Source organism: Dromiciops gliroides, chromosome 4 (genome assembly GCF_019393635.1).
Source record: "Dromiciops gliroides isolate mDroGli1 chromosome 4, mDroGli1.pri, whole genome shotgun sequence".
Lineage (NCBI taxonomy): Eukaryota > Metazoa > Chordata > Mammalia > Microbiotheria > Microbiotheriidae > Dromiciops > Dromiciops gliroides.
Genome location: NC_057864.1, coordinates 237,591,861 through 237,613,180, shown reverse-complemented (window position 1 = coordinate 237,613,180; position 21,320 = coordinate 237,591,861). Strand labels below are relative to the sequence as shown.

At 40.7% G+C, this 21,320-nt stretch overlaps 1 long non-coding RNA gene across 1 annotated transcript; it reads right to left on the bottom strand.

The window, feature by feature from the left end:
- Positions 1-8,242: 8,242 nt before the first annotated feature.
- On the bottom strand, positions 8,243-17,868 carry LOC122752924. Its single transcript, XR_006356226.1, has 3 exons — positions 17,740-17,868; positions 13,131-13,249; positions 8,243-8,302 (listed from the first exon to the last, which is right to left on the bottom strand). It is a non-coding gene; the product is annotated as an uncharacterized LOC122752924 (long non-coding RNA).
- Between the last annotated feature and the right edge of the window lie 3,452 nt (positions 17,869-21,320).

Below are 21,320 nucleotides of genomic sequence, written 5' to 3'. Positions count from 1 at the left end.
AGCCATTCAGCAGACATTTATGAGAAGAGCACTATTTGCTTTAGCACTGTACTAAATTCTGGGGATTAAAAAAAAAAAAGGAGGGGCAGCTAGGTGGCTCAGTGAATAGAGTGCTGGCCCTAGAGTCAGGAGGACCTGAGTTCAAATCCAGCCTCAGACAATTAACACTCACTAGCTGGGTGACCCTGGGCAAGTCACTTAACCCCAACTGTCTCACCCCAAAAAATAAATAAAAAAAAAAAGGAAATAAAATGGTCCTTGGTAATAAGGAGCTTCTATTTTTTTTGGCTGACCCCCCTCCCAATAAAGAAATAAATGAATGGATAAATCAATGAATTAGTGTCTAAAAAAAGCACTTACTTTGTGCAAAGTATCAGGTTAAGTGATCAAATCAAATAGGAAAATAGACAGTTCATAAGAGACTCACAAAGTTGCAGTGAGACTTACAATTCCTAGTGGTTTTGAATAGTAAAATGTCCAGTTTGGTTGGAGTACATAGGAGGGGACCCAAGACTGTTGGGCAAATATATCTTTTTAAAGTGTCATTTCAATGGATAAAACTATCAATTTTTGATGTTGAATCATTTCTCAGTAGTAAGGTTGGTATTGGTAAGATCATTCTTTTCTAGGACTTCTGTGGTTATGATTGCTAAAGAGATAAAGGGTTACTTTGCAGGAAGAGACGCTGTTGAGCTTGTGTCCATTGGATTTCCTTTTCTCCTCACCCCAGGGTCCACTTGGAAGAAGGACTGGTAGCCTGAGGGGTACTGCCTTTTCTCTGTTTCTCACAGGAGACAGACACTCTTATCTCCGACCTCCACACCTTTTACTGGCTTTCCTTCATGCCTGGAATGCGTTCCCTTCTCAGCTCTACCCCTATAGAATCCTCTTCTTTCTTCAAGTCTCCTCTCATGTACTACTTTCCATATGAAGCCTTTGGTGATTCTACCCCCCCCCCCCCCCACACACACTACTAGTGCCTTTCTTCCCAAACTCCCTTCAATTTAACCACACTGTGTTTATTTGTATTTTATCCATATGTGCTTATTTCCTCTTTATTAGAATGTAAACTCCTGGAGGATAGGGATATTTTCTTTCTTTGTCAGTGCCGGGTACATAGTAGGTGCTTAATAAATGATTACATCATTGATCATAGCCATAGTTATTGCAGAATGGAGTCTAGTGTACTGTCTTCCTCATGACAAAGTTTCTCAGCTTCTTTTTCTATATTTCTGCCACTCTGCTCTTACCCATCTGACTGACCATTGACACCTCCTTACATTCCATCCTATGCCATCCAGAGGGTGTGCTGGAGCCAGCCCAAACCAGCTCCAATCGTTAAATTTTCAGTGTGAGTAATTATATCTGGGAAATAGGCAAAGACCACAATAAGGGTTTGATTTATTTTTGTCTTAATTATCTAGACCTAAGAAAATGATAAAGAAACTGTTAATAATGCAGATTAAATTTAAAAGTGTTTCCTGGGTTTTTAGAAAGGTGATTGTTAAACCTTTATTACCATACCCCTGATACAATCCCCACCCCCCATTCAATTGCTTTCCAGTCACAAAACCCAGTCATTGCAATCCAGGAAAGCTGACCGTTCTTTCCTAAAGTACCTGATTGCTGGTTACTCTTCCCTTTCTCCATGTAGCTCAAAGACTCATGTAAAGTAAGTGATAGAGAAATGCTTCTCTCACCTCAGTATTTTCACAAGAAACAAAACACCCAAGCATAGTTTACAGAATTTCCCTTCTTGTTATTATCCCCATCCAGAACATCTGTGAACCTTACTACATGGTGTAATTAGGACAGGGTGATCAGGGCTTTGCCCCTGGGTGTCTTTACTTTCACCCCCACAGTGTTCTTTGACTATTGTGTCTCTGTTCTCTAGCCAAGAATTGAGGGGATCTAGGATTTGTTGGCTGTGCCATATAGACATGGGACAGACCTCTGGGGATGAGTTGCTCTTCCCACTATTTAACAACGACTAATAGCTTACATGAAAGCCACTTGTGGAGCAACTACAGAGCAACTACTAGCTTTTTTTTTTTTTTTGGCAGGGCAATGGGGGTTAAGTGACTTGCCCAGGGTCACACAGCTAGTGTCTGAGGTCAAATTTGAACTCAGATACTCCCGAATCCAGGGCCGGTGCTTTATCCACTGCGCCACCTAGCTGCCCCTTACTAGCTATTTTTACTGAAGAAGATGAGATCCGTAGTTTCCTACATTTAAAATGAGTTCCTCCCTGGTCCAGCACCACTCTGTTCCCTCCCCTGGCAGCAGCCTCCTTAAGCAATGGTCTCCTGGTATCTCAGGTCTTGGCTGCTACCTGGCCTTGTGTCCTGAGATCCGAGGTTTCTTCCTGAGGTCTCTTCACCCCCGGCCCCAGCCTCACCCCTGCTCTTTCCTCAGGCACTGGTATTGCAAACAAGGAGCCTGCTATATGGTACTGTGTAATGTATCACAACTCTCCTTATAAGCACATAATTTATGAAATTCAACCAAGAAAAGCTTCCTTTTCCATCTATGACAAATTGAAATCAAAGCTGATGGAAAGCAAGCACAACAGTCAGTGAGCCACCTTTAGCCTGAGAACCCAAGGAACTTCAGGCACTCGGAGTTGTTGATTCTCCCCCTCCCCCAAGTTAGTCTGCAAGCGGATCTTCCTTGAGGCTCCACCTGCACTTCTACAAATTTCCCAGAAGGTGGCACTGCTAGACACTTTTTTTCTGTCAGTCTCGATCTAAGTATTGAAGAAGGAAGCGAATTAGGGCATTCCTGTCATGGAAGGGGCACAGTTTTTCTCTGTTTTATAGCTGAAATGCAGTGCCAGACAAGTTTGCTCCAACTCTATCACCTCTCTCATGCCTCTCAGGTCCTACCACCCTCTGGTCTCATATAATAATCCATTCAGGAAAAAAAAAAATCCATTCAAGAGTCAGGGACATATTCTGTCCCTTTCATATTTGAATAGGTCTCTATCACCAGCATTGACTCTAAAATCTAGGATCCTCTTTTCTCCAGGCAACCCAGCATTGTGTTCCCTATTTGAACGAGTGCTGCTCAGAGTTCTGGAAGCTTGATAACACACCCCAATTTCTCTCTAAGTGTGTCACTAGCCCTGCAAGTCCCATTAAGGCACAACTGTATATGCAAGTTTATTCTAATTGCCTGGAACTGCTTCTGGAAACCTCTAGAAGTAGACAGACAGGGGCAGCTAGGTGGCGCAGTGGATAGAGCACCAGCCTGGTTTCAGGAGGATCTGAGTTCAAATCCGACCTCAGATGCTTAACACCTACTAGCTGTGTGACCCTGGGCAAGTCATTTAACCCCAGTTGCCTCACCAAAAAAAAAAAAAAGTAAACAGAGAAGGACAAGGAATCTCCCAGTAGCACTGCACATTTGTAGAATGGAGAGAAAAAGTTGCAACTTATTTCATCAAAAATGTTATTTATAATCAACAAAATAGATTACTTCTTTTAATTCTTATATAATGCTTCATAAAATGCTAATTTTTATAGGTAGAATAAAATTTTATGTTTTATTATTATATAATGTAAATTTTAATTTGGTACTTTGGGAAACAAAAGTTTTAATTGTAACCATTTCATGGATAAATCAAAAAGAATATTATAAGTACTGTATTAAATTACCCTGGGCTGGGGGGGTTCGTAACAGTTTTTTGAAAACGTATTCATAAAAAAAAAAAAGAAGGAAAAGGTATTCTTAAGGGGGGCAGCTAGGTGGCACAGTGGCTAAAGCACCAGCCCTGGATTCAGGAGGACCTGAGTTCAAATCCGACCTCAGACACTTGACACTTACTAGCTGTGTGACCCTGAGCAAGTCACTTACGCTTCATTGCCCTGAAAAAAAAAATCCTTTCTTCCTAACTTTCTTCCTGGCATCAATTTATCTGGAGGGACCATGAACTTAGATTGGTGCTGGACTTGGTCACTGGAGCCTGTGCATATTCAGAATAACTGAACAGCAGCCTCTTTTGGTCTAGGACACCTGCCCTGATTAGTCCACTATAGGTTTCCATACTGGGCTGAAGACTAGAAATAAGCCCTGCTGTACTCTTGGGCTCTGAGTTGTTAAGCTATGGTTTGCTTCCAGAAATTGTCCCTTACTCAGGACAGAGCTAGGGCCCATGTTTGGAACTGCACCTCTCTGCTCTTGTTCTGTGTCCCAGAACTTGGTAGTGGGCAACAGAGCAATGAGATCTTACTCACTCCTACAACCTATGCTAATTCAGGCATCCTCTTTTATCTCTCTCTTTTTTTTAAAATTTAGGCAATTGGGGTTAAGTGACTTGCCCAGGGTCACACAGCTAGTATGTGTTAAGTGTCTGAGGCCGGATTTGAACTCAGGTCCTCCTGAATCCAGGGCCGGTTCTCTATCTACTGCACCACCTAGCTGCCCCCTGCCCTTGTATATCTTTCTATACCAGTCTTCCACATTCTCATGGCCGGTCTTGGCCCTCTTGGCCATGGACACTGAAATTCTTCTCACTTCAAGCACCTGGACTTGTCCTCTATGACCTCCTTTATCATTCTGGGATGAGGGACTCTTCCCAGCAGGCCTGGATCTTTATGTGAACAGGCCTGGCAAACTGGGTTGGGTCCCAGTGGCCTACACCTAGGTAACTTGTTCTTTTCCCTCTTTATAAAAATTAGAAATACTTCTACTATCACTAGTTGTTAGGAGAGGAGATCTCTCCCTGGCATATTCACTCTAGCATTTTGTAAGCATCCTTTTCGATTGAATATGCTCTTAACCTGTCTTTTTTTTAAATCGCTTTCCACTCTTTCCTAAATTTCCCCAAACCTCTCTCCTTTAACTGGCCAATATATTAAAAATAATTATTAGGGGCAGCTAGGTGGCGCAGTGGATAGAGCACTGGCCCTGGAGTCAGGAGTACCTGGGTTCAGATCTGGCCTCAGACACTTAACACTTACTAGCTGTGTGACCCTGGGCAAGTCACTTAACCCCAATTGTCTCACTAAAAAAAAGAAAAAGAAAAAGAAAAAATTATTGGTTGTTCTTAATAAAGCTGTGTTCAATTAATAATTCTTCTTAATTTTTAGAAATGTGTTTCTTAGGTACTCCAACTGCTAGCACCTTTCCCTCTAAGGCTGCCTTACTCAGTTTAGTATCTTGTATTTTAAGCCAGCAACTATTCTTGCTTTTTCTCTCTATTTCCTGGGTATAGTTTAATGTCTGGAACAGTTAGTGATTAATGAATGTTTACTGATTGTTGATTTAAATTTTTTTCCTGCTAAATGTGACCAAATAAGGTTGCTATTTATGTGTGCATGGTTCATAATTAATTCTCACAGCCTCCTCAAGCCCTATCCTCCAGAATAAAAGGTTCTTCACCCCAAATCTAGGAAAGATCTATTGTCTTCTTGAAGATTTATAGACATTAAAATGTCACACCTTTCCTTATTTGTTATGTTTCATCCTTTTTGTTGGTAAAATAGTTCTGTACATCTCACAATCTCTCCTACCTTCTTTTAAATTATTTTTTATCTTGTTCAGTCCTCTCAAAACTTGGAGAACTGATTGTCCTCTCTTATAACCAATCTTCCCTATTAGAACACACCCTTCAGGGCTTCTTCCCCCACTCCAATGGACAGAGACCTTGGGTCCCCTTGTTGTGGGAGAGTGTCTAGGACACTGTTCATCTTGACAGTGTTTATTAGAGGAACATACCGAGTATGTGGCCAGAGCAATGGAGTAGCAATAGCAGGGGGTCACGGTTGCCATATTTCTCGAGAGTCTGTGGGATTCCTTCCTCCCATTCTCTTAGGAATTCTTCACTTTTTCTCAGAATTCTCCTCCTCTGCGTGTTTTGGGGGCATTTCAGGTTTAAAACCCCAGAAAAATGGGTGCTGAGGAAGCGGGTATATTTTTTGAGAGTTGATCATCATAAGGTAAACTTAGGACATAAGGAAAGAGAAACAGGGCATGGGCAGGTCCGGGGCTTGACTGCAAAGCCCCGCAGTGCACACGTGGTATGTTCCCTCCAGTGTCCTGCTCAATATCACTTCTCAAACTGTGCAATGTCTCGGATATTCTCTTTCACAGACTTTGGAATGTTGGGTGAGCTCTTATCAGCTGGGTGAAGGGTGCAGGGAAGCAGAGTGGTATGTATCTGCTGGGTGGGAATCACAGGATGGGTACAGACTTTTCCATTTTGCAATATTTGCTAACTGGCAAAAAGCACAGGGTCCCATTTCCATCACTGCCCACCCCCATCAGCAGGGCCTCCCTTCTCAAGGTGCTCTAGAGGCTAGATGCTCCCAAAGCTTGACCACTTCACAGATGGAACGCTCCAGTGGGAAGCCAGCTCTCTGGCCCACTGGACTGTTTCATCCATACTCGAAGAGTGTGTCAGGCTCCTTGGACTAGTCCCAGTACATGTCCTGTGTGGCCCTCTGATTTCAACTAATGATGAAAGGACTTTACTCCTCCCAATTTGATTAAAGACTTGTTTACACCTAATTGATTGAATCACTCAATAGAGCTGACTAGGCCTTGTGTAATTACAATTAACTGAGATGAAGGGTGGAGAACACCTCACTCAACTCATGACACAATGTTTTCACTTTTATTCACTAAATTATTATTTATTGGATTGGATGATGCTTTACAAGACTCTGAAGATGTAGTTTCCATCCTCACAGAACTTAGACTCTACTTGAAAATGTTTCACAGGAATTATTTGGTGAAACCCAGCCTCAGACACTTACTAGCTATGTGACCCTAAATAAGTGGCTTAACTTCTGCTTGACTCAGTTTCCTAATAGCACCTCCCTTCCAGGGTTGTTGTGAGGCTCAAATGATGTAATATTTATAAAGTGCAGAGCATAGTGTCTGGCACCGTGCCTGAGGAATAGGCACTTAATAAAAACTTATTCTCTTCCAATCCCATTTTATTGATGAAGTAGACAGACACACTGAGACTACATAATACTCATAATTTGTTTCATGTCCACAAAGTATATATACATAAGTATAAGGAATACACATGTTTTCATATATTCTGTATAAGCAATATACAGTGTATATGGAAAGATTGATTTTATTTGATATTCAAATTCAAAATAAAAAAATTTAAATGTGAGAGAAGAGAGGCTCAAAGTGAGCCGAGTTCTCACAACATTCCACATTCTATACCATTTCCCAGCCATTTCTCTGCCAGTCACCCAGCTCTCCTCACGTCAACTTTTTTTGTCCAAATCAAATGATCTTTTCTATAGTACTTGTTCCATGTGAAAGCCATAGCTTCAATTAACAGGAAGATCCCCATGGTGAGCAAAATCTTCCAAGAAGATATCATCGCCAGTGGGGATGGCTCTGAAACAAAAACCCCAAGATCCCCATGAACTATATATGGGAGGTGAGTCTAGTACCATCTCTTTGATCTGGATGGCTTTGGCACCCTTGGGGACCTTTCTTGTGGACTGTGCAGGGAGCTCTAGGTCTGCTTTCTCCTTCTCTGTGGATCCAAAAGCAACATCAGGGAGGATGTGGGGTGGGTAGGTGGCACGAGGGATAGAGCACTGGCCCTGAAGTTGGGGGGACCTGAGTTCAAATTTGACCCCAAACACTTACTAGCTGTGTAATCCTTGGCAAGTCACTTAACTACAATCGCCTTGAACATCCAGGGTCATCTCCAGTAGTCCTGATATATCTTGCCACTGGACCCAGATGATTCTAAAGAAGAGAGTGAGATTGGTGACTTTGCACAGCCCTCCCTCACTTAAATCCAATTCACTGCAAGTCATGACATCACCCCAATATCATAGTCCTCCTGGAGAATGAAGGACAAACAACAATATGGAGGTTGTACCTGACTTCCTGTTTACTATTTAGCCAAGTCTCCAAAGGAAATATTTTATCACCCTTTCTTCCTCCAACCCCACTACCAATTCATTAGCACCTACCCAGGAATCAACCTGGGAAGGGAAAGTATCAACAATGACTCTTACTGAAATTGTGCTAAGCAATGTCTTTCTTCAAAATTAGTGAGGCAGGCAATGTGTTAAATAACAGAAGCAATATGTTATTTCCACAGATGGGGAAACTGAGGATCAGAGAGGTTTAGAGAGTTGCAGTCACATAGAATGTCAGAGCTAAAACTCAAACCCTACAGTGCCTTGCATATAATAAATGCATAATAAAGTTTTTTTAAAAAACTACTAAAAAAACCCTATTTCCTTACATGATATTACCTCCTGCATATTGGGGTCATCTCCAGTAATGCTGATCTCGCCACTGGACTCAGATGACCCTGGAAGAAAGGGTGAGGCTGATGACTACTTGTACAGCTCTGCCTCACTTAAATCCAATTCACTTGCAAGTCAACACATCACCCTCCTGATGTCATTGGTTCTCTTCAAGAATAAGGAACAACTTCCCAGAAGCTAAAATGCATCTGTATGGGATCGGGCTTATGTGGACAGGGGATTTGTGGGAGCTGAAAAGCTTGGAAGAGTCACTAAACCAATAACTCTCATGACAGTACTTAACATTTGTGTTATCTTCATATCTTTCATTAATCTCTTAGTATTACAGTTATTTGAGTATATCATCTTAATTGCTATATTTTAAACTTCTTAAAGGCAGAGACTTTATCATGCTCATCTTTTTATCTCCTCAAGCACCTAGCAAACTATAGGTGTTTAATAAATGTTTGCTGAAATTTGGAACCATGCTAAGAAGGAACTGAAAGGTCTTTGCTTTTGACCCACAAATCCCACTGCAAGGCATATACCCCAAGGAGATCAATAGCAACATGAAAGGCCTCATATACACAACATATCAATCAATAAACATTTATTAAGCACCTACTACATACCAGATACTGAGCTAGGTAATAAGGACAAATACAATAACCCTTACTTCTAAAGATTTATTGCAATTCTAACAGAAGAGATAACAATATATTTAAGCACATATTGAATAAAGATAAAATTACAGACAAATATAATATAGTTAAATATAATGTAGTTTGAGAGTAAGGTGGTTAGTGGTTGAAAGTTTCAGGAAAGGCTTCACATAGAAGATGGTGCTTGAGTAGCATCTTGAAAGACAAAAAAGATTCTAAGAGGCAGAAGGTTATTAGCAAGAACTTGAGGGACAGCTAGGTGGCACAGTGGATAGAGCGCCGGCCCTGGAGTCAGGAGTACCTGGGTTCAAATCCTGCCTCAGACACTTAACACTTATTAGCTGTGTGACCCTGGGCAAGTCACTTAACCCCAATTGCCTCACCAAAAACAAAAAAAAAAAAGAACTTGAAACAACATAGATGCCCATTGAGGAATGGCTGGATAAATTATGGCACATCAATGCAATATTATTGTTTTGTTAGAAATGGTCAATATGAAGAATAGTAGAGAATCAAGGTAGCATTATATGAATTGATTCAAAGACAGTAAAACAATTTATATAATGACCAGCACAATGGAAATGGAAATTAAAAAAAATTTTTAAATCAAGACAACACTGTGAAATTATGGCCCTGGTTGGCCCCAAAGAAGACATATAAGAATGTGTCCTTCTTTTCAGAGATACAGAGCTTTGATTGTGGAGCCTTGCATCAGTCCAACGTGGGTGATGTGTTAGTTTTATTGAACTGCTTCTTTTTCATTTTGTATTTTGTTGTTGTTGTTGTTGTTATAAGGGATAGCTCTCTGGGAGGGAATAGGGAGATATTTTTGGAAATTTAGGTGATATAAAAATAAGAAATATCAGTGAAAATTAAAAACAAAACAAAATAGATTACCAACATATCAATAACAGTTTTAAAAGATAAATGTTTGCTAGGGACAGCTAGGTGGCACAGTGGATAGAGCACCAGCCCTGGATTCAGGAGGTCCTGAGTTCAAATCCGGCCTCAGACACTTGACACTTAGTAGCTATGTGACCCTGGGCAAATCACCTAACCTCAATTGCCTGACTAGCCAAAGACAACTTAGAAGGGCAGAAAAGATCTTCTGTAGTGGGTTGAAAGTGGGACACAATGCAGCACAAGCAGTGCCAGCACAGACCAGGCCCCTGCAGACCAGGAGCAGGTCTTGGGAACCACTAGATTAGCAGTGGCAGTGGCTTCTTCTGGAACTCCCAGCCCACAGATGGTAAGGGGGTTGCACAACTGGTCAGAAGGAGATTACAGAGGTCTCATTGCTGGCACTGAGGTAGGACTCTGTTGCTTTGCTTGTAGCTTGTGGTCCTGGGTAGCAGTCCCAGGACAGGGAGGAGCACTAGCACACCAGAGCTTGTGGCCAGAGTGGAACAGGGACCCTCCTCATAGTTCCAGAGAAGAAAAGAGGGCTTGTGGTTGCTTACAGACCAGAGCACAGGCCAGGAGAATAGTAAACACACCTCTCCTTAGATCATAGAACCTTGGAAGAACTGAAAACCTATAGGTCCCTAGAAGTATACCTGAAAACAGCTTCACAAATCTCATGAAGTTTGGGACAGTGTGCTCTTCACTCTGGAAGCAGAGCCCTACTTTCACAAAGAGTTAAAAGTCAAGAAGTAGGTTGGGAAAATGAGCAAACAACAGAAAAATTCTGACCATAGAAAGTTTCTATGGTGACAAGGAAGATCAAAACACATCCTCAGAAGAAGATACTTAGTCAAAGTTCCTACATCCAAAGCCTCCAAGAAAAACATGAATTGATCTCAGGCCATGGAAGGGCTCAAAAAAGACTTGGAAAATAAAGTAAGAGAGGTAGAGGAAATAATGGGAAGAGAAATGTGAGTGATGTAAGAAAACAGTTTGGCAAAGAAGACACAAAAAATTACTGAAGAAAGTAACACTTGAAAAACAGACTAGTACAAATGGTAAAAGAGGTACAAAAAGCCAATCAGGAGAAGAATGCCTTAAAATCAGGATTGGGCCAAATGAAAAAAGAGGCACAAAAATCCACTGAAGAAAAAAAATACTCCTTAAAGAGTAGAATTGCCCAAATGGAAAAGAAAGTACAAAAGCTAACTGAAGAAAATAATTCCATAAAAATTAGAATTGAGCAAATGAAAGCTAATGAACTTATGAGAAATCAAGAAAAAATAAAACAAAACCAAAAGAATGAAAAAATAGAAGACAACGTGAAATATCTCACTGGAAAAATAACTGACCTAGAAAATAGAGCCAGGAGAGGTCATTTAAAAATTATTGGACTGGGGTAGCTAGGTGGCACAGTGGATAAAGCACCAGCCCTGGATTCAGGAGTACCTGAGTTCAGATCTGGCCTCAGACACTTGACACTTACTGCCTGTGTGACCCTGGGCAAGTCACTTAGCCCCAATTGCCTTGCCAAAAAAAAAAAAAAATTATTGGACCACCTGAAAGACATGATTAAAAAAAAAGAGCCTAGATGTCATCTTTCAAGAAATTATTGAGGAAAATTTCCCTGATATTCTAGAACCAGAGGGTAAAACAGAAATCGATAACCTCCTAAAAATGACTTAGCTATTTTCAGCAATACAATGATCCCAGACAACTCTGAAGGACTTATGATGAAAAATGCTAGCTATCTCCAAAAAAAAAATCTGATGGTGTCTGAATACAGATTGAAGAATTTTTTAAGCTTTATTTTATTGAGGTTTTTTTTTTTCTGTTTTCTTTCACAACAAGACTAATATGGAAATGTTTTACTTGACTACACATGTATAACCTATACTGAATTGATTGCCTTCTCAAAGGGAGGGGGAGAGAACAGGAGAAAATTTGGAACTCAAAGTTTAAAAAATGGATGTCAACAATTGTTTTTACATGTAATTGAGGAAAATAAAATAATTAAAATTAAAAAAATAAAATTGGTAGGTTTATTTTTCTTTAACCCCACTAAGAATGTGAGCTCCATGCAAGTAGAAATTGTCTTATTTATTGTCTCTGTATTCTCAGCACCTAGATAATTGCCTGGTACCCAGTAGGCATTTCTTAATAAATGCTTGTTAATTGATTGATTGATTACTTTATGTCCCCTAGTTTCTAGTAAAGTTCTTTTTGAAGTACACAAACCTAGTTCCAGAAGGCACCAAGGGAGATAAAAGAGTGATCTGATGTTGAGGTCACTGGTAAGTATGTTAGAGCAGGGATTCTAAACCTTTTCTGCGTCATAGATCTCCTTGGTAGTCAGTGTAATCAGAAGGCTCTGGACCTTTTCTCAAAATGATATTTTTAAATAAAAAAAAATAAAATATATAAGATTATAAATTATCAAATATATTGAAACAAAGATTCAATTTCAGATGCCCTGAAAGCTATCCACGAACCCCAAGTCCCTTGGGTAAGAGGGATAATAATTTAAATAATGAGAGCAACCCTATGAAGCTGACCCTAAAGCTCTCACGTTGTTGGTCAGAACCAAGAAGGGTGACACTGAGCAAGCTTTAGGGAGAATCTCATGGGATACTCCTTCTTATACTCATATTCACATAGTGCTTTCATGTTTATAAAGGCATTTTTCTTCCAAATAACCTTGTGAGATTGGTGATATAAGTAATATTGTTTCCTTTTCATAACTGTGTAAAGGTGGCAGCCAAGTGGCACAGTAGATAGAGCTCCAGACTTGGAGTCAGGAAGAACTGAATTTAAATCTGATTTCAGCACTAGCTGTGTGATGCTGGGTAAGTCACTTAACCTCTGTTTGTCTCAGTTTCCTCATCTGTAAAATGGGGATAATAGTAACACTTAACTTCAGGGTTGTTATGAAGATCAAATGACACAATAATTATAAAGCCCTCATCACAGTGCCTGGCACATAGTAAGCATTATATAAATGTTATCATTATTTATTATTATTATTATTGAATTAGCCCACTCTTTGAAGAGTGGACATTATCTTCAATGCAAGGCAGCTACTGAAACCTCCAAGTTCATCTCTTAGGATCTCTTTTCAATCTTTGCTCTTTCATTCCTTGCCAGGAGTTACTTTGGCAGCAACTTCACAATTTATTTTTCTTGTCTTCTAAAGTTGGACTAAGTACTCTCTTAGTATGAGGAAGGAAGGTGTGTCAAGTTACTTTGTAAAGTTTAAAATACACAATTCAGGACTTGTATGTCCACAAAGAATAAATGGAAGAATAAAAAGTGGGAAAGAAGCTCCTACCTTTGGGCTGTGTGATCAGCAGTAGAAGAGAGACCATGATGATATCAGCTTTATTTAACATTTTCCCTGGATCAAGATTTAAGGAAGCCAGAACTGGTCCAAAGTGGGTACTTCTGACCCTGAAGAGAGAGGAGAAGATGGCCTCTGGTCAGGTGGTTCCTTTCATATGGACAGTTCCAGATGACAGATGTTGGTACAGAAATGGACTTCCCATAGCACAAACCTAAGAGCCCCCAACAATAACCTTGACAGCACAGACTATGATGATGATGATTATGAGATACAAGTTCACATTTATATCATGATATATGGCTTCCAAAGCAATTTCAGACCTGTTATAATCTCACGACAACTCATTGAGTTTGTTGGAAATGGAGTCTCATAAAGTTGGAATGTCTCCTCAAGGTTATACACCTAGTAAGTGATAGAGCAAAACTTCCTATACCCAGTTAAGTGCCATATCTTTTGCATCAATTCCCTTCTCTCTGTTCACGTGGTTGCCACCTTGGTTCAGAAACAATATCTCCCACCTAATGTCTCCCAGAAATTCAGTTTCTTCCTTCTCCAACCCATATTTCTCTCTCTTCTCCAATCCACACAGGTGTCAAATAGATATTCCTAAAGCACAGGTTTAGGGTCACTCTCCTCCTCATGAACACTGTTAATGCTTCTAGGATAAAGTACAAACTACCCTGATATTTAAAGCCCTTCAAAATCTGCCTTCAACCTATCTGTACAGACTAATTCCATATAAATCATCCCCATGCACTCTATGTTTAAGCCACGCTTGACTAATATTGCTATTCCCTATAGAGAATATTTTATTTCCTTCTTCCATGCCTTTGCCCAGGTCCTGGAACATACTCCCTCCTTATCTCTGCTGCCTGGGATCAAGGCTTAGCTCAAAAGAGGTCTATGTCCCCCACTCTCTAGCTGTTAATATTCTCTTACCTCAAATCACTTCCTATTTACTTCATCTATGTTTTGAATTGATTTATCTCTCTTTTTCTGTGTGTATATTACTTTCTCTCTCTCTCTCTCTCTCTCTCATGCTTCCTTCCAGTAGAATCTAAGCTCCATGGGTCAGGCCCTGCTTCTTAGTTGTCTTTCTCATGTGACTTTTACATGGTAAATTCTTTTTTTTGGTTTTGTTTTTTGGTGAGGCAATTGGGGTTAAGTGACTTGCCTAGGGTCACACAGCTAGTAAGTGTTAAGTGTCTGAGGCCGGATTTGAACCCAGGTACTCCTGACTCCAGGGCCAGTGCTCTATCCACTGCGCCACCTAGCTGCCCCACTGTAAATTCTTAATAAATGTTTTTTAAATGAATGACAGCTTCTGTTCAAACTCAGGTCTTCTGTTTGAGTTCCAGAGTGGTCTTGCTGCTACTGGTAATCTTCTGTCCTTTCTTCCTATAATAATAGCATCCTTGCTGTATATGGGTAGCTTGTGGTAGTGTGGAGGCTGCTCTGACAGCCAATTACTATGACTTTCAGGAATATCTTGTAGGATCTCCTTTTCTGCTCCTGGTGGCCCAAGCCATGCAAGGGCTATTTGGATGGGAACTTCAACTAGTTCCCAGTACAATTATCTAGGGCTAAAAATACCTTCTCTTTTTGCCTTCCCTGCCAATCTCTGTAGCTCCACATTTTTAAAACCCAGAGATCTCTTGTCTGACACGAGAAATGCAGTTGGTTGAATGAGGCAATAGGAATGCAACTTGCAACCCTTGCCCTGTCCTCATTTTCCTCCACTTTCCTAACCCTATAGTTAACTAACTCAACAACATGCTGCCACCTGCTCTTCAACCTCTTGCCCCCTGTCCTAGCAGCACTCATGCCCAGACAAAACCTTATCCTATACTTTCCCTGCTCCTATTCCATGGTAGCTGAATGCCACTGAAGACGACACAAATGTGCTGACTGGGTCAAGAACAAATGTAAACTTGTTCTCTAATTTTGACCCCTCAATACCACAAGGCAATCTTTCTATTTTATCCCATGACTGACTTTCTAGCTCATGCCTCACATCTGCTATTCTAACCCTTCTCTTCTCTCATAACCTTCAGACACCTTTCCCTGCTTTCCTTCTCTGTGGAAAAATTCACCTCAAAGCTACTGAATATATGGATACCATAGTTATGAGTTCCATATTCTTCCCTATTTTCCATCATTGTGTCTCATTCTCTCCTTCCTTGTGTCAGTCTCTCAAGAAGGCTTCCTCCTTATGAAGATCACCTTATGTACTTTTGCCCTTGACTCTACTCTTTGCTCACTTCCCTTCAGGAGCTTGCCTTCACAATCATCCTCATCCCTAGCTCATATTCAATGTCTCCTAATTTGGTGGCCCTTTCCATGCTGTCTACAAATATACTCATATCTCCCTCATTCTTAAAAAACAAACAAACAAACAAACCCTACCTCCACACCTTTTATGACCCTGCAGCTGCCAAAGATGTTGTTTCATTTGTGTGTGTATATGTATGTATATATATATATATATGTGTGTGTGTGTGTGTGTGTGTCTATATACCTATACATATATTTTCATCTATATATCTTCTATTTCACAGTCAAATTTCTATATAGTGTTGCCTATGTCTGGAGTCATTAAGATCTGAATTCAAATGTGGTTTCAGACACTTGTTAACTGTGTGACCCTGGGTAAGTCACTCAATCCTGTTTGTCTAAGTTTCCTTGTCTATAAAATGAGCTGGAGAAGGAAATGGCAAATCACTCCAGTATCTTTGGCAAGAAAACCCCAAATGGAGTCACAGAGTTGGAATGACTGAGAATGACTGAACAACACATTTATATATGCTTCCTTATTTCCCACTTATTGTTTCAAATCAAAACTGTTCTCTCCAAGATTACTAAGGGTCTCTTAATTGGCAAGTCTAATGGCTCAGTTTACATCTCTGAAGCTTTTGGTATTGTTGACCACTCTTTCCTCCTAAATATTCTCTCCTACCTGGGTTTTCATGAAACTTTTCTTTCTAGGTTTGTCTCCCATCAGTCAGATCAGTCAAAGCTCCTTCTCAATTTCTTTTCCTAGATCATCATCCATATCCCATTTCCTAATTATGGATATACTTTGAGGCTACTGTAACGATTGGAATGATGCCACCTGCTGGAGACTTACTGTAGAAGAGCTCCACCCATGAGGTGAAGGTCTTTGAGGGCAAAAACATGCGTCTTTTCTTTGGCGTCAGGAAGTGACATTTGCTAGTGGGAGGAAGAAGGAAGAACCTGGCACTCTGACTGAGGACGCTTGGTGGAGAAGGGAGCGAGAAATTTGCTCTCCCTTTAATAGATAGATAGATGATAGATGAATATAGGCCTTTCTCTCTCTCTTTGCCAAATTCTTATTCTCCTTAATAAATGCTTAACGTCTAACTCTTGCTAAAACTTATAATTTATTGGCGACCATTCATTAGATATTTTAGACAGACTAGCTAGAATTTTAGCCCTTAACACTATGTTCTAGGTTCTATGTTCTATGTTCTTCATCTATGCCTGATCTCTCTTAAAGATCTCTTAAGTTTCCCAGAAGTTTAATTATTACTTTTAAGCAGATATGTCTAAAGTCAGGAATATATGAGTTCAAATCCAGCCTCAGACACTTACTAGCTATGTGACCCTGGGCAAATCACCTTACTTCTGTTCTTTTTAGTTCTTCATCTGTAGTATGGGAACACGCTAAGGGAGGAAATGGAAAACTACTCCAGTAACTTTGCCAAGAAAACCCCATGGACTTAAAGTCAGATATAACCGAATGACACAACAGCAACAACAAAGCAGATGAACCCCAAATTTATATATTCAGCCCTCATCTCTTTCTTGTGCTCCATCCAATATTATTTAACTACCTAATGGGATATGTCATATACAACTTAAATTCAACATGTTCAAAATAAGACTAAATCTTTTCTCCTAAGCCTGTATTGCCTCTAAAATTTCTCATTTCCTTCTTACTCACTTACTTGCTTACTTTGAAACTTTGGGGTCAATTTTAATTCTTCCTCTTTCTCACCTCCATTCCATATCTAACAGGTTGCCACATTTTGTCAGTTCTACACACAAAATATCTCTTCGGTCTATTTTCTGCTTTCCACTCACATGACAGTCACAATAACATTAGTTCAGATCCTCACCTATTTGTGTGTGTGTGTTTTTTTGTTTTTGTTTTTATTTTTTGCTGGGCAATGAGGGTTAAGTGACTTGTCCAAGGTCACACAGCTAGTAAGTGTCAAGTGTCTGAGGTGAAATTTGAACTCAGGTCCTCCTGAATCCAGTGCTTTATCCACTGTGCCAACACTGCTCACCTATTAGAACAATCTCCTAATTGGATTCTTTCCTGCCATTTGTTAAGCTTCTGAAAGCATTCTCCATTGTCTCTAAAGCAAAATCCAAATTACTCAGCTAAGTATTTAAAATCCTTTACAACCTCGTTCCAGTCTACCCAAACTTATTTCACATTGCTTCCCTTGCTATCTTCTCTATTCTAGACAGACAAGTTTACTTGTTACCTACTTTGGCATTCCAACTTTTTCCTCGGTGCTTTTGTCTTTCTCAGTTTCCTCAACTACAAAATAAGAATAATAGCACCTACCACATAAGGTTGTTGTAAGGATCAAATGAATCTTCTTCTACTCAACCTTCAGACCCCAATACTGTCAGCGAGATGAAAGTTTTTAAGGCTGAGGCTGCCTCTCTACCCAGCTGCCTCCAGGGTTTGTTGTTTGTTGATTTTGCAGTCAGCCTCCAGGTGTTTGCACTTCATTCAGACTGAACCTTGGCCTCAGGAGGTCGGTTCTTTCCTGGGGTCTTCTCAGATTGTCTTAGGAGGACATCTGCTTTACCCCTAGTTTATTTCTGGTACTCTGAAGTGATGTTCTGTCTTTTTTTGTGGAGGAAATTTGATGAGCTGAAATTTTTCTGACCTACTCCATCTTCCCAGAATCCTCTCCTACTTCCTTCTGCTAATGGGATCTGAATTCTTTTCACATGCATTCATCTTATTTAGGGTTAAAAAGACCTAGTAACTTCTATTTGACCCCCATGGCCCCAAAACTATTTTTAGTCCAGGAAAAAGAAACCCAATAGAAGCTGTCTGTATTTTCCAGTATTTTCCCTCAGCCACTCCAAAGTCCTTTGGGTCTCCCATGAAAAATAATGTTGGGGGAGACAAGAACAACAGGAACCACAAAAGTCACCTTTAATTCCTTGCCCTCTGTCTAAAACCTTTATCTCAAATTCTTGCCTTTATGTATATGTGGGTAGCAGCAAGCTTCCCAGGTTTTCAGCATCCCTGTAAATATAAATCATGATGGAGAAACTAAGGCATCAGCTTCATCCTCATCTTCATTATTATTGAAATGCTAGAAAGGAAAGAAGGAGGGCAAGAAAATAGGGGGAAAGAAAAGGAAGAGACATTAGGCCGTGGATCAAGAGAAACTTCTCTAGGAGGCCTCAGTGAAAAGGGGAGGAGCTGGAAATTGTTCATTTCTTTTTCTAAGGTCAGACAGGAATACATCTATACCAGAAGTGTAATGTAATCTAGTGGGGAGAAAAGACTGGATTTGGCATTAGGAGAGATCTAGGAGTGTCTGGATTCTGTGGCTCCACAGAACTCTTGGAAAGGAGGCCATTGATGGCTGCAAGGAGCTTGAAAAGAGATAGGAAGAGCCTCTTCTCTCTTTCTTTCTCAGGTGCCTGGTTCTTCTGGGGTGGTTCTGGGAGGTCAGGTTTTAATAGTTCCTTAAGGCCTGAAGTTTGACTTCATCGGTTTAGTTCCCTCCCTGGGATCAACACAGAAGGAAGCTACAATCAGAGCCCAGAGTCTAGAACCTTATTTAAGAATCTCTTCTCTGGGGCAGCTAGGTGGCGCAGTGGATAAAGCACCGGCCCTGGATTCAGGAGTACCTGAGTTCAAATCCGGCCTCAGACACTTAACACTTACTAGCTGTGTGACCCTGGGCAAGACACTTAACCCCAAATGCCTCACTAAAAAAAAAATAATAATAATAATAAAATAATTGCTTCTCCCAAATGGTGAGCTGTAGCCCCCTTCCTTTAACTTTCAAATTTATGAGGCAGATGACAAATCCCACTCTAGGTAAAATCAGTCCAAGCACCAAATCCCCAACTCCAGTCGACATCTTAGTCCAGGCAGATTCAGACTGTGCTCCTGGGGAAAGAGCTTGAGGTCAGTCCACATCCATCTACTCTACCTTAGGGTCTCTGCTAACAGTCTTGGAGCCTGTCCTGTGGCAGGAGGTTTGGAAAGGATTGAGGGAGCTTCTGGGAGGGAAGTAGGGATATAGAAAGGACCCTTTTTAGAATCAGGAATTAGGGGAGGATTTTTAACCTGCTGATTTCAGATACTAGCTTCTCTGCACAGGGACTCTAAAGGTTCAATCCAGAACCCCTGAAAAGGGATCAGTTCCTGTGATTGAAGGCTAATCAAGAAAATAACTGGACTCTTTTACATCTCTTGAAAAGGAAAGGACCAAAAAAAAATAATTTTAAAATAAAAAAAGGGGCAGCTAGGTGGCACAGTGGATAGAACACCGGCCCTGGAGTCAGGAGGACCTGAGTTCAAATCTGGCCTCAGACACTTAACACTTACTAGCTGTGTGACCCTGGGCAAGTTACTTAACCCCAATTGCCTCACTAAAAAACAAAAACAAAACAAAAACCAATTGTTAAAATAAAAAAAAGAAAAGAAAAGGAGAGGACCAGGATTCTTCAGGAGCTCTGCCCTGGAATAGAGATCTCCCAGGAGCTCAGGGTTTATGTTGGAGAGAGGGGAGTGGATGTGTGAGTTTTCCGGAAATAGGGACAGAATATTCACTCTAAAGGTCTATAGTCTTCCATAACTAAGGAGCGTGGGGACCAGGACTTGGGGAATTGACTCTTACTCCAATCTACGGTGACAGGGCTCTGCAAGTTGATGTGGTCCACATGACAAGTAAAGACATATTCACTTTGGGGGGTTATTTCCAGCATCACAAGGGTCTGGAAGGTCCAGTCACCATTCTGGATTTGGCCTGTGGACAGGACTCCAGCCTCTTCTTCTTTTGCATTCTTGAATCAGCTGACCTTGATCTCACCAGGAAAGAAACTGGTCACAGAACAGATGAGCAGGTTGTGGTACCCAAGTGGTTGTATCTTTGAGGGGAAAACATTCACTCTGGGCAAGTCACTTAACTCTGTTTGCCTCAGTTTCCTCCTCTGTAAAATGAGCTGGAGAAGGGAATGGCAAAGCACTCCAGTATTCAGTAACCTTCAGTTGTTGATATGGAATCATTTCTGTGTTAAGGTTGGTTGTGGCAAGATCCTTCTTTTCTAGGACTTCAATGGTGATGATTGCTAGGGAGATAAAGGGCTACTTTGGGGGAAGAGGCAGCTGCTGGGATGTGTGAATTGGATATCCTCCCCTTCCCACCCCAGGGTTCAGCTGGAGGAAGGACTGGTGGCCTGAGGGGCACTGCTACTCATAAGGCTCTTGGGTGAGGGGTGCTGGGATGTAGCTTCTTCTAGGGTAGAGGTGAGGTGAAGAATAGTGCTTACTGTTTCATCTGCTTTTCTTAATCTCTCTTTCATTACATATTCATGTACATAAATAAACAAATGCAAGGTTATACAAGATAAACCAAAAGCAACTTCAGGTACTGGTAAGCACTAAACATTGACTTGAGCCAGTCCTGTTGGGCTGAGGCTTCAGAGTTTCTAATAATTGCAGGAGAGGGAGGTGAGGAGAACAAACATTTTAGGCATGGGTCAAAGTCACAGAGATGGAAGATAGAATGCTGAATATGGTCAGTTTGGCTGGTATGTAAAAGTAAGGTAATGTGTATTCAGCATGGAAAGAAGTGTTGGAGCCAGCCTGTTCAGGGCCTTAAATACCAAACAAAGGAGTTCATGTTTTACCCTAAAGGTAATAGGGAGCCACGGAAGCTTCTTGAAGAGGGGAGGAGCATGGTAAAAATTATACAGATTATAATATAAATTTAGTAGCTCTGTGAAGGATGAATTAGAGAAGAAGAGAAGCTGGATGAATGGAGACTAATTAGAAAACTATTGCAACATTCCAGGAGGGAATATTGAAAGGCAGTGAGCAAACTCACACACACCTTAGTCACTTAGGTGTTATACCTTCATTGGTTGGAGCTGAACAGGACATTAAAA